The sequence below is a fragment of the Aptenodytes patagonicus genome, chromosome 7, assembly GCF_965638725.1.
Source record: "Aptenodytes patagonicus chromosome 7, bAptPat1.pri.cur, whole genome shotgun sequence".
Lineage (NCBI taxonomy): Eukaryota > Metazoa > Chordata > Aves > Sphenisciformes > Spheniscidae > Aptenodytes > Aptenodytes patagonicus.
In genome coordinates, this window is record NC_134955.1 from 23,381,651 (window position 1) to 23,394,345 (window position 12,695).

Consider the following 12,695-nt stretch of genomic DNA (forward strand, 5'->3'; position numbering starts at 1 on the left):
TAGTTAAACTGTTCTTGTGTATGTGAAATTACCTGCAGACAAGATGAAGGAGAAGTGACCAAAAGAAAAAGCCCTCCGTTAGGAAGCTGAAGGAGGATACAATGATGAAGCAATTAAGGAGGCAGAAGAAACCACAAGAGGACCATCAGGGAAAACAAAAGGGAAAAGGACAGCTGTGTGTTTCAAAAATGACTGACGCATCAGAGAAGATGGGAACTGCTCTGAGGATTGACTGAAATGTGGTATTTAGAAAATGTGTCATACCACTCTGATGCCTAAGGTATAGAAACTTATATCTAAAGTTAGGTTAGAAAGGTTAGACAGCGTTTAGGATGTATGTATAGGATACTAAGTAATGAATTTAAACATTCAGTTTACTGACCTTGGGGATGAAAGGCAAGAGGGAGATGGAGCAGATGGATATGCTGGAGAGACAAATGAACTCAGGAGTGGGATGGGACAAATTAAAGCAGGAGGGTGGAAAGAAGGGTCTGTTCTGCTTGCTTGTGTCCTTTGGAAATTTATATTATGGTTTCTAGCAGGGGTCAATATAAAGAAGGCTGGTTGCCACTGCCTTTGCCTGGCTATGATTTGTGGTGTGACTGTGAAGTATCACATACAAACATGCTTTAGTTCTTTTCTTCATTTAGATCTTCTCTCCCTGTGGGCTAGTTTGTTTGTCTTCTCCTCGGAGGTTTGCACTGACATGACAAACAGTGCTCTACAGAGGAGGAAGCTTTAGAAACACGGAAATTAGAGATGGAAAATTCCTCTGTAAAAGATCAACTAGCCCACTGTGCTTGGTAGGCCAAGGGATAAACACTAGTGTTGTGCTTATTTAAAATACCGCAAGAAGTCTCCCGGAGCAACTGCTCCACCAGGCAGTGGATCTTACAGCCAAGCCATTGTAACAGTACTCATCCTAATCTTTTTGCCTCATTTCATCCTAGTTTCTCCTTCCTCACAATAATAATGCTCTCACTTCTGCAAACCTAAATAGTTGTTCTCCCACGGTGCCTACTTTTTGTAGCTTTGTATCCTACACACTGTGCACAGCTGTATTTAGCTCTTTCAACTCATATGACAGCGTCTCTAAATCAATCCTCATCACTTCTACTTTTAAAAAAAATTAATTCCTTTATGTTTGCTGATGTCTTTTTGATGAGAAGATGTTCAGGACTGAATGCAGTATTCCAGGGGGTTTACACTACAATACCACTAACAGAGGCCTTTGTTACAGTTTCTGTTTATGAACCCTACTATCCCATTGTTTTCTTGTTTCTGTTTTTTTCCCCCCTCCTGTCATCTCAAATTACAGGCATGTCTAATTTACTGTCTGCTCTCCTGCTATTTTAGGTCTTTTTCAGCGTTACAGCTTCTGAGAATCCTTCTTCCCAATGAATAGCTGTGATTTTAATCACTTTTTGCCAGATGTAGTATAGCTGCATTTTTCCCTGTGGAATTACATTTTGTTTCCTGAATATCATTTGTGCCAGAGCTTTGACTTGTAAAATTAACAGAATAATGTACCCTCAACCCCACAGCTTGGAGGTGTTTCCCTCCCTTCCCCTCGCCTCCCCAAGCTTGAAACCATAAAAATGAATATTAAAAGAAAACTAAAGAAAAAAATAATTTTTTTTGTTCTCTTTGCAGGAGTTGTTTAAGCTTCATAGCATCACTGATACATGGAATTTTCTCACTACAGCCCTAAGAGAAAGGTGAACCGCATTGTTAAATAATTTGCACAATGTCACTGAGGACTGCCAGACTTTTTGTCCTCACTGTCTGAGCTGGGATAGGAGGTTGCTACTCCCAGCATATCCCCAGCTGTCTGCCCCACACTCCTTACTAGAATCTGCAAGGTAAATTGAAGTGTAGCTAGTGCCTAATCCTTTGCTGTCAAAATCATCCACTTTAGTTGAAGTCAATTTTTTCTCACTTGTCCGTGTGGCCCCCCCCCCCTCCCCTTTCATTGGACAGCTGGAGCAAGTACATGCTATCCCAGCAGATGGAAAGGGAAAGAGATCTTTGGTGGATAGGATAAGAATAAACGGAAGGATGGTGACCTCTTAACCTGGTTCAGCTGCAACCCTCAGCTCTTTGAAAATTAGTGCCAGAATTAGGAATGGTCTTCAGAAATTATGACTCTCTTCATTGCCCTCCTTGTAGACCACACTGTGGGTCTTTTCCCAGAACTCATTTCTGGGAAGCACGTGATGCTGAAGACCTGTTGGATCACACAGCCAAAGCAAAGGCGGTATGTTGTGGATTCATCTCATCATCAAATGCATTATAAAGCAAACCAATAAAAGGTCACATCTGTTAGTCACAACTCTTGTGGTTTGGCTCTTATTGAACACCAGGCTGTGTGAGAGCAAGACGTGTGTGTGCTCAGGGCTGTCTTGCTATAGAGTATACTGCAGAGAGGATGTGTGGTGTTGAGGCAGAGTGTCAAAAACAAAATTAAGACTGCAGCTATTTTTCACATATCTGTTCATTATATAAATGTCTGTAGCAACTCATTGATGTTGTCAATTTGCCTGCTTTTCAGTTCTCTGAGACGATGCTGTAGACTTGAACAAGGCCACAGAAGAGTTGATTCGTCTCAGACAAAGCGCACAGCAGTCCATTTGCACCATGCATCGACTTCGGTGCTGAGAGCAGATGTCTGTAAATTATCACTTGTCTATGTAAGGCAAAGAGCTTTCTTTAGAAACCATATTCTTCTCTTTTTACTCTAACCAAAGCTAAAAGGGAAAAAGGAGCTATTAAAGGTCATTTTTCTCATCTGTCAATCTAAACATAACTCGTTTCTCTTCAGATCCCTTTCACTGCAACCCTATTTCACTCGGGTAAGCTTTAGGGCAGGATTTACCTTACCTAACTTTGAAAGCTAGGTGTGTTTTGCATAATCTCAGATAGCTAAAGTTAGGTAAAATGAATCCCACCTAAGTCTTTTATCTCTCTCTGCTGGGCTAATGTTTCTAATTGTCTTTCTTGTCTGCCTTTGCCATATATTAAAGCCTTCCCTGCACCTATGCTCCTGCATAAGATAACTGGGGGCCCTTACTCCCAGTGGCAAGGACTCCTTTCTTTCCACAGAAGCCTCACTTCTTCCTAATGAGGAAATCAAAGAGGACCTCCCGCTTCCTCCCGGTGCAGTGGCAGGGGTCTTTTCAGCTCTTTCCTCCCTCTTCTCCCACAAGTGGGAGTCCAGCCATACATCAGGATGGTCACAGTAAGTCTGTGTTGTGGCAATGATGTCCCTTGGTGGTAGTGCTGAAGCTAGAACCACATGGGTATGGCGAACAGCTTCCCCCTCATTAACCCAGAGTTCCACAACTCTGCATGTGCAGGTATTTGTCCCACACCTGAAATGTATTGTCAAGTTTTGATTCATAACCATGTGAGTGAAAATTTGGGGAAAGATGCCAGCCTGTGTGCTGGTTTTTTTTAGAAAACCTGAGAATTTCTCTCAGATGGGAGCATGCCACCTGACCAGGTATGTCCGATCACCATTCTCTTCACCTGCAAATTCCTTAGGATTGTTGCTGGCCCATCAAGAACAGTTCAACTATGATAAATCACATCCTTGCTTCTGCAGTCAATCTACCCATAGAGGCGGTCACTTCCTGGCTATGTCATGAGCCACAGATTGAGACCACCACTCAAACTCCACTTCAGCAATGCTGTCTTGGAAAAATTAGCAACTGTTGGCTTGAAAAGCAGGTGCACAATGAATGACAATATGCACTTTTGATTGTTAGTAGATTTACAGATGCACTAAAATTTTATGTGCTGGGTAGGTATCAACTCTCATCATATGCCACATCAGTCTGGGACAGGAAACATGTTTTTGTATGTGTTCATATAGCTTGCAGTAAAGTCCTGTCTGCGAGCCCCAGGTACTGATTTCATGTTCATAATAGTAAATCCTACTTGTATAACTAGTAGCAGCAATGGGCAGCAGGTAAGGTCCACAGTACCTCAGTGAGTCTTTGTTTTACACATCTGGAGATAGAAAAGGAGGAAGAGAGACATGAGAATACCTCTCCTACAAACATATACGGCAAGTGTTCTCATCTAAGCTTGCTATGGGTGTCTACAGAACAACTTAAAAGTGTTAGAGGAGCCCAGCATGGGCTGATGGATTAACATACTGGTTCCAGAGTAGCATCAGCTTTTCTCATTTTAAGACCAGATGCAACTGAGTTGTAAAGTTATGATTTGAATTCTCTCAACAAGGAGTGCATTGGGTTACCAAGCATCAGCAGTACCGTGCATAAATTAATTCACAAAAGCCTCTTAAGCAGTTAAAGAAAACGATACTATTTTACAGACTTGGTCTGTCCCCTTTAAACGCTCAAAAATCTCAGCACTTTAAATTAATGAGTAGCTCTCCAAAAGTCGGCGTCACTATTTGAGTTACACGTTCCGTGTGATTGCTCACTGACTGCAACTAATTGCGGCTTTTTAATCTCCTTGAGGACCCCGAATTACACGTGATTTTTTTTCAGCAGTTTCCTGTCTGATACCTGCTGCAGACCGTGACAGCTGAACAGAGCAAACTGCACGGGGCTGCGGCTGCCAGAGGAACCTTGAACCGTGAGATCAAAATAAAATAAGCCCTATCTTTAAACGGCACATCCCCTTCCCCCGTGCTGCACGTTTTATTGGCCATAACGACCCGTTTCTTTATCTATAGCTCGGTGTGAAGGCAAATTCCGCGCCCCGAGCCAGGCCTGCGAGGAGCCGGCGGCAGCTCCAAGCATCTCTCGGCCGAGTCGGCGAGACCCCTGGGAGCGACCGCCCCGCCAGGTCCGGGGAGGCGCCCCGGGGGGCGGCGGCGGAGCGCCCGCGGGGCCCGGGCCGGCCGCCCTGCCCCGGGAAGGGCCTCCGGAGCTCCTCCATCCTTTCCCTTCCCTTTCTTTCGCTAAAGGTCAGAAGAATTTAAACTTCCTGACTCTGCCGGGACGGGTCGGGGCGGGCTTCCCCCACCCCGCTGCGGGGTGGGAGGCCGGGGGAGGCAGCCCCCGCTGCCCCCGCGGGGCCGGCCCGGCTGCCCCCGCTCCGCCCGGCCCGGCCCGGCCCGGCTCGGCTCGGCCTGGCCGCCTTTTGTCTCTGCTGGGAGGAGCCAGCAAGAGGCAGATTGTAAAAATAAAGCTGGCCGGCAGCCAGGAAGTGTAAAATCCTGGCCGGTTGGTGGCAAATTTCGCCAGATCGCGGCGAAGAGGCAGCACGTCCGTCGGTCGGCGGCGGCGGAGTGCGGAGCGGCGCGCCCCTCGCAGCCGCCCGCTCTGCAGCCCAGCGGGGGTGAGTGCGAGAGGCGCTGTCGGGCGCTGGCCTCCGCGGGGAGGGGGCTGCGCGGCCGCGGGGGTTTCGGCGGCGGCCGGGCACGTCTGCCCTGCCCGCGGAGGCAGCGGAGCTGGCAGCGATGCTGGCATCAAAAGGGGGCCGTTGGCGGTGCGAAGGGGATGCTTACCGGGGGGCGGCTTGCGGAAGGGAGCGGGCTGAGCCGGCTCCCCTCGCCCGGCGGTGCCTCTGAAGCAAAGCGCAGGCATAAAACCTGGGTAAGTTCTCCATTTAAAAATATTAAAAATAGACCCTCCGGCTCCGTAGCACTGCCGAGTGAGTCATTTCCAAACCAAATGTCTCAGTCTAACCCTTCCCCCCAGGAGACACAATAATTCTGAAACCGGGGGTGAAGGGAAAGATATTTTTCTCCCCTCTTTTTCTAAATAAACTGAATTAGTACATAGCCGATGCAAGAGGAGACAAAAGCCGAGAGTAGCAGGCCGCCTGTTTAAAAAAGTGAAGTGCAGTTCCATCCCTTTCTCTCTTCCCTGGGGCCTCTCCCCCATGGTGATGCCACCCTTGTTTCCCTGACAAGCACTCAGAGCGTCCCTGCCCTAGGAATATTTACAGTGCTTTCCATTTTCGCGGACGTAGTCTACTTTTAGGTTCCTTCAACTGCCAAACCTGTCCACTGCCACCTTCTTCTCTGCGGAACATCAGCCACAGCCACGCATCATGCCAGCAGTGACCCCAGTCAACACAGCATAGCTCCTGGCTGTCTATGCTGAAAAGAATAGTCCAAAGCACAGCTCTTTTTTTTCTGCCTTTTCCAGTCATATGATGATTTGTTCATGTAAGAGGGCTGTCTCGACTAGAGGGATTTTTTGTTTGTCAGCAACAAGTGCTGAGTGTATTTATAGGCAATGCTGCAATTTTGTGGTATGAAAGGTTTCAGTTATGCAGAATTCATCGGTACCTGGATCAGTGTGCAAGAGCTGTTTACATCTTGCATATAGTGCTGTATTTGCATGCATACTTAATGTATATACACATACATCTTATTTCACTCTTGAGCATGCACAAGACCCAGAAGCTGATGTGTAGGCTACGTAGTTTTTTTCTAAAACAGATGCCATAGTCCAACGTAGTCCCTAATCGTGTAGATAGATCAGTGGAGACAAGACATTGTGCTCTCCTGATAAACTGACTTTCCTGAAACTAGGAAACCATCTAGCTCGGGGTAAAATCCTGTCCCCTGTGAAGAACTTTGTTAGCATTTTGGCAATAAAAAATGACCTATAGCTGAAAATATGTGCAGTAAGTTATGCCAGCTATTTTACAGCCATGTGAAGGATATTAGGTTTGAGAGCATAATCTGTGGTAGCAACCCAAATCTAATGGCATTTCTATGTAGGTAAGTGGAGAATTGTGATGTAAAAGCACTTGCATTCTTTTTTTTGCTGTTTAGATTCTATTTCTCCTGTTAAAGGTATTTATATTTTTTACAGCCAAGAGGGACCATTGTGAGTGATTGACCTGTCACACAGGGTGCAGAGTGCTGAGAGTTTCCCACAGAAGTTTTGCGACTTTTCTTTTAGCTCTAACGTGTAAGAGATTCATGAACTTAAAAGTGGTACCAAAGTACTGAACTAAAAAAATAAAATTATTCTCTTGTGTTCCAAAACACAAGAAAAAAGCAGACTTCACATCCCAAGTAAATGAAAATTTCACAGTAATCTAAGATAATGTATGCTCTTGATACACAGTTCACGGACAACGTATGGCATTCTTGCTAAGATTTTAGTGCCATAGGCTTCTATAACATATCGGAGGGAGGAAAATTCTTGGACTTGGGTCAATAAACAGCTACTTTTTGGTGAAGCTAGGAAGAAGCTTTTCCAGAGGTAGATTATTCTGTGGTTGTCTATGATGAGGGTGTCCTGAATCTCTGGTTGAAATAGCTGTCAAGTCAGGTACGGTGGATTGCACTGGGTTCTACATGGATGGTACCTGCAAGTTGGCAGTGCCAAGAGTGGGCAGGGAAGTTCAAGCACACTCAAGCCCATATGGGAGTCTTTTTTGCTATGTCAATTTAATAGCAATATTTCCTTTTGGCAGTTTTACAGCGGAGTCAAGGTGACAGTTTTGCATTTGTCTTCGGCCTTCAAGATAAAATTCTTTGTAATTATGCAGTGTGTTTATGGGCTGTCTGATGTCAGCTGAGACTCTGATAAGACTTCCAATGTTCACTTTCAAAGTTCAGCTGGAACACAGGTAGTGTTTACTGACTCCTCAGTCCCTTTTGGAAGAATTTCAATTCCTTAAATTTCCAGCAACCTGTATCTTCACACAGAATAGGTAAGATATTTAACCTTTTATTTGAGAAATAAGTAGATGTAGTTTCCATTCTTATGGAAAGAGTGGAGGAATGGCACTTGAATGCATCATCAAGGGCTTAGAAGTACCAGGCAAATAAGTACTAGAATTGTATCCTTTTTGTAACTCATTTTTAATGAGTTCAGTTTTCATATGTGACTTTTCTAGGCACCTGTAGTATTTGTGGTTTTTTTTTCCCCATAATGCATGGCCTTTTGTACTCATTGTTTCTGCTGATGTGAATTCAAGCATAAATATACACTGACTAAGTATGTGCTGGGTTCCAGGGCTTATTCAGTAGGGCATAACAACCCGTTCTTACTACAGAGATGGGGCTTAGTGCAACTCAGAGGATGGTAGATTGTGCTGAGAATTTTAGCAAAAACCTGGTTATACTAGAGCTGGCTGAGGGTTGGCTGTGATGTATGAGCAGGCTACTTAACTGCCATGTTTTGTAGCCCCAGGGTTAAAAATGTGGGGTATATTTATATTTTTAATAACAACAACAGGAATGTGAAAACAAAAATAAAAAGGAGTAAGTATGAAGTGCAAGAAAGCACAAAGATGATAGTCACTCTAGTTGCAGCAGAGATAGTGCCTAAAATAAATGCAGTTGCTGACGTTTTGTTTGATTTTGATGAAGTGTATCCTGCATGCTTTCTGATTAACATTCCTAGAAAATTAAACATGTCATTACATTTAGACTGATACAACTTTTTTGCTTCTGAAACTGTGTTCTCCCCCCGTCCATGCTTCTGCCTGGCATCTTTAAGAAAGCATCCCTGTGGCTCTCCCTTGTCTGTTCCTCTCTTGTAACTTTATCAATTAGTTTGTGAATTTCACCAGATTTGACCAAGGAAGGAAAGGTCTAAAAGTATAAAGTTTCTCTGAGCTTTGTGAAAATGTTTTTAGAGCCCATGCTGAAGAAAGGGCTTTTGGTGGGGGTTATCCCCTTCTGCACGTGTGAAATTCAGAAGGGACTGTGATGTGAGAGAGCAAGGCTGTTGTAGTTCTGCTGCTCATGTAACTACCGAATATGAACAGTTTACTTGTTGAGCAGCTATGGCTTTTATTCCTTTCAAATACGAGCCAACAGCTTCTCCGTATGCTAAGCAAAACTGCTGTGATCTCTACAGACTGTTCAATGTAGTTTGTTTTGAATCAGTTAATACACGTATTTCCTGAATTTTATAGCAGATGTTACTTGGGAGTTATTGGAAACAGGCTGAAGCTGCTAAGTTAGTTTCTGGGTTTGAAAACACATTTGTTGATTCAATCCAAAGGCCTTTTCTACAGCAAAAAGTTTGATAGCTTACTCATACGTATGTCATTCAAGTGATACATTCCTAGCCTGTTTTGCTCCAGTAGGGATGCACTTACTAGTGCATCTATTAAATGCTATTCCTGACAGTGGAAGGAAATAACTATTTACATGTGTGTCATCGTTTTTTTCTTGTTTTCATGCTATGGCTTGTTCCCATATAGCTGTACTGATTAAAAGTCATTCTGGTAATCAACAGAGTTTAAGACTGGTAGGCCTGGGAATAACATAGGCCACTGAACTGGGGGCCTGAGCTCCTTGGAGTACTAGTTTGCTATTAAATCAGTTGTGGGTTTTAGAGTGTAACAGCTTGAGTAAAGCCTTGCTATAGAATTGGAGACAAAGCAATGGTGATTTTAACTCTGCTGTCTGAAGTGAGCTACGTCTTGGTGGGTGAAACTCAAAAGAGGGGTGAAGATAAGCTTGCTGCTTAAAAAATCTGTGCTAGCTGCCATGGATTAGGACAGCACTGCACTGAGCTCATTTTGAAAGGATGGTCACTGAAGCTGTCGTGGATACAACTTTATGGAATGCCTAAAAACCCCTAACTTTCAGTTAATCAGAAAATGGTGATATATCTCCACTTCTCCCCTTCTTATCCCTTTCTCCTCTCTATTGGATGGGGTTCTTATTTAACCAAAGAGATAAGTGTATTTTTTCAGTCCCAATCCAGTCCATCAGTTTTATGATTCTGAAACTCCGCTGTGTTTTTGCTTCTTACCTTTCATAGCTAGGTTTTTGGTGTGGTAGTTGCTTATACAGGGAATACAATTTGTTTCAACCAGATTAAATCAGTTGTTAGTGCATCTAATTCAAATTTGTCTCTAGCTTCATACTGATCAGCTAAGTGATTCTAATGAGGTGTTCTCCTCTCTTCTCCACCCAAACATTTCAGAGTGTTTTGCAAACATGTGGCACCTTTTAATAGCCATAACAATTTTCTCCATTTTTGAATGATGTGAGTCCAAAGAATTAAGTAATGTTTTTGAAATAACACAGAAAACCTGTGGTAGAGAACAAAATAACTTTGCTGTCTTAGCTGCTATTCCTATATTACAAAATATTTCTTTTTCTATATGTTCTTTACTATGACCTGATCTCTTTAGTTCACATTGAACTGGCTCGCTCTGTGCCATTACTGATATCTTACTTTTTTTTATGAGGAATTGTACTATCATGTATATATTTGTGAACTAGCAGTCTTACTTCTAACCGGCCATCAACTCCAAAGGGGTTGCAGTGGTCTCTGAATTACAGAGCAGCTTCTCAGACCATGGTGGGATATAAGCAAAGGTTTTTCCCCCTCCTCTTCTCATGTATTTCCTCTTACTCTAAGCAAAGTTTCACCTTGAGTTTCAGGTTTGCTTTAACCTCAGGAACTCAAAACATAACTAAGTGGAAACCACTGAGTTTCTTTCAAATGTTACATGGCTCTGCTATCAAAGCCAAGTTAGATCTGTTTGTGAATTTGTTTGAGACATATTATGAATAAAGGCATGATGTGGGTCCAATCTGAAGAGGGAATATGCAAAAGATGGGGGAGGAAGGCAGGGATGCTGGGGTCTCATTTGTGGAGATGGGTGTGTACTAGGAAGATAGGGAAGGTGAGATCTTGTTTTGGGTAGTCAAAGAGTAGCAGTAAAATTGTTGGAAATATGGGTGCATACCAGAGTGTCAACATTTTGTATTGAGAGGGCTGTTTTCCTATGTTCTGTTGATGTCACTTCTTTTACATACTTCATCTCAATAGATCTCAATAAAATCTATCAAGTTTAATTAAGGATAGGTGAGGCCAGTAGAACACCTCCAGACTATTTATGGGGCACCAAGTTGCTGCTTTCATGCAGCCCAACAAAAGAATAATAATTAAAAAAAAATGACACCTTTTGGTATTGAGTCAGCTTTGGAAAGGAAAGGTAGATCAGATGAATCCTTGTTCTCTCCAACTCTGTGAAATAATTTTAAAAGCTTCATTAAAGGAGCTTAGAGGGCTATTTTTGTTTGGTGAACAGGATCCTGGCTTGGGAGGTGGGAGACCTGCGTAAGTCACTTCACTGGCTTTGCAACTTCATTTCCTCAGCCAGAAAATGGAGATAATTATTTTTACTCTTATTGGTAGTCCTCCAAGAGCTCTTGATGAAAGGAGTGTTTTGCAGGACTGAGTGGTCCATCCACCCAGGGCTGAGCCTGCCTGGGATACGTCAGGGCTTTCCCGTGGTGCAGGGTGGGGAGGGCAGACTGGAGGTGTGGGGTGGGCAGGCAGGCAGCCCCGGCAGCGCTTGGCACTGCACACGCTGGGGCCAGCCAGGGGCTGGCAGGAGGTGTGCAATGGGGCTGCAGGTAATACGCTTTGGCTGGCTGAAGTCCTGCATTTGCCAGCTGGCATGTAACCTGCACAGAGAGCTTGAGGAACGCAGCTTGCGTTCTGCCATGGGACAGCATCTGGGGCACAGCCGAATGAGGTGCTGGTGGAGCACTGTCTTTCTTCCCGCCTGGATCCTGCCCTTGTGCTGAGGAGTAGGGGCATGGCCCCTGAGTGTGCCTGTGGCCTGCGAACCCTTATCACAGCTTCACTAGAGTCTCGCCTTGCAAAATTTCTGAGCAGGTTTTGTCAGTGGGATTTCAGAAACAAGTGGCATTAATATATGGGTGGAAGAAGCTGTCTTTTAAAGTCTGCAACTTGAATCAATCCTACTGACAAGATTGTCAGACCTGAAGGATGGTCTTGCACTCTTCCATTTACCTTCCTGAATTGGGAATGTCTCTTAGCATGGGCTGTGCTCCGGGTGCTAGCATGAGCACACCTGAAGATATACTGTTCCTTATGTGAGGGGCTGCTCACAAGAGAAAATATCTGCACTTTTCCTTGCTGTTTCAGGGCTTGACTCAAACCATATTAAGACCAATATTTAGATTCCTGTTGTTTTTGATGGACTGTGAACTAAGCACTAAAAGTTTCATGAGTCAGATTTCCAAAGGTGTGAAGGTATGAAAGGATGAGGGTGTAGGAAGATCCATGCCTTGAGATTGGGCCTCAGACTGCCTCCAAAATTTTTTACACTCTTGCTTTCAATAACTTCTGACATACATTTAAGACACAGCTTCTGATCAATGTTAACCAGAAAGGACCTTTGTTAGTTATTGAATAAATCTTGATTTGATCATCTTCTCTCCTTCTGAAAAGCAAACCTTGTTTATTTTTCAGAAACTGAGCAATTGGGGGCTATAAGAGGAACTGAATGTGTTGTAAATTTAACAGTGGCAAATGCTATCTGTGTTTCCTTAGAATATAAACTAAGTTCATACATGTGCATGTGTAGTTGTGATGACCTAAAAGACTTGAAGTTACAGGTTGTGAGCTGCTTTTCCACTTCTCAGTATGGCTGCGCAGCAAATAAATGAGGGATTTTTGTCAAAAATAGTGTCTTCAGATCTTGTTGGTTGAACTTGAATCAAAGATTTTGCCAATCACATACTTTGTTAAGGATTTACTGGGCTGGAAGGAGAATCGGCTAACAAGAATCTAGATGGTTCTCTGCATATTTTTTGTGTCTGAGGTAGGATGAAACTGCTCATTATGGATCTGTAGGCCTAGTACAGTGGGGGGATTTTTCTTAAGATTATGCTTCTTCCACACCCAAAATCATTACAAAAAATTCTGGTGCATGTTGCAGTATCCAGTTTATGTATTTTATGGTCATAA

General features: G+C 43.6%; 1 protein-coding gene across 2 annotated transcripts in view; it reads left to right on the plus strand.

Annotated features, from left to right (window-relative positions):
- Positions 1 to 5,237: 5,237 nt before the first annotated feature.
- PRR5L (proline rich 5 like) overlaps positions 5,238 to 12,695 on the plus strand; it is a 48,548-nt gene continuing 41,090 nt past the window's right edge. Inside the window, exon 1 of one of the 2 annotated variants that reach the window (XM_076344375.1) lies at positions 5,238 to 5,313. The gene's annotated coding sequence lies outside the window, so the exon portion shown is untranslated. Of the gene's footprint in view, positions 5,314 to 5,492; positions 5,571 to 12,695 lie in introns of those variants that run through there. The other variant, XM_076344376.1, reaches the window with a different exon arrangement.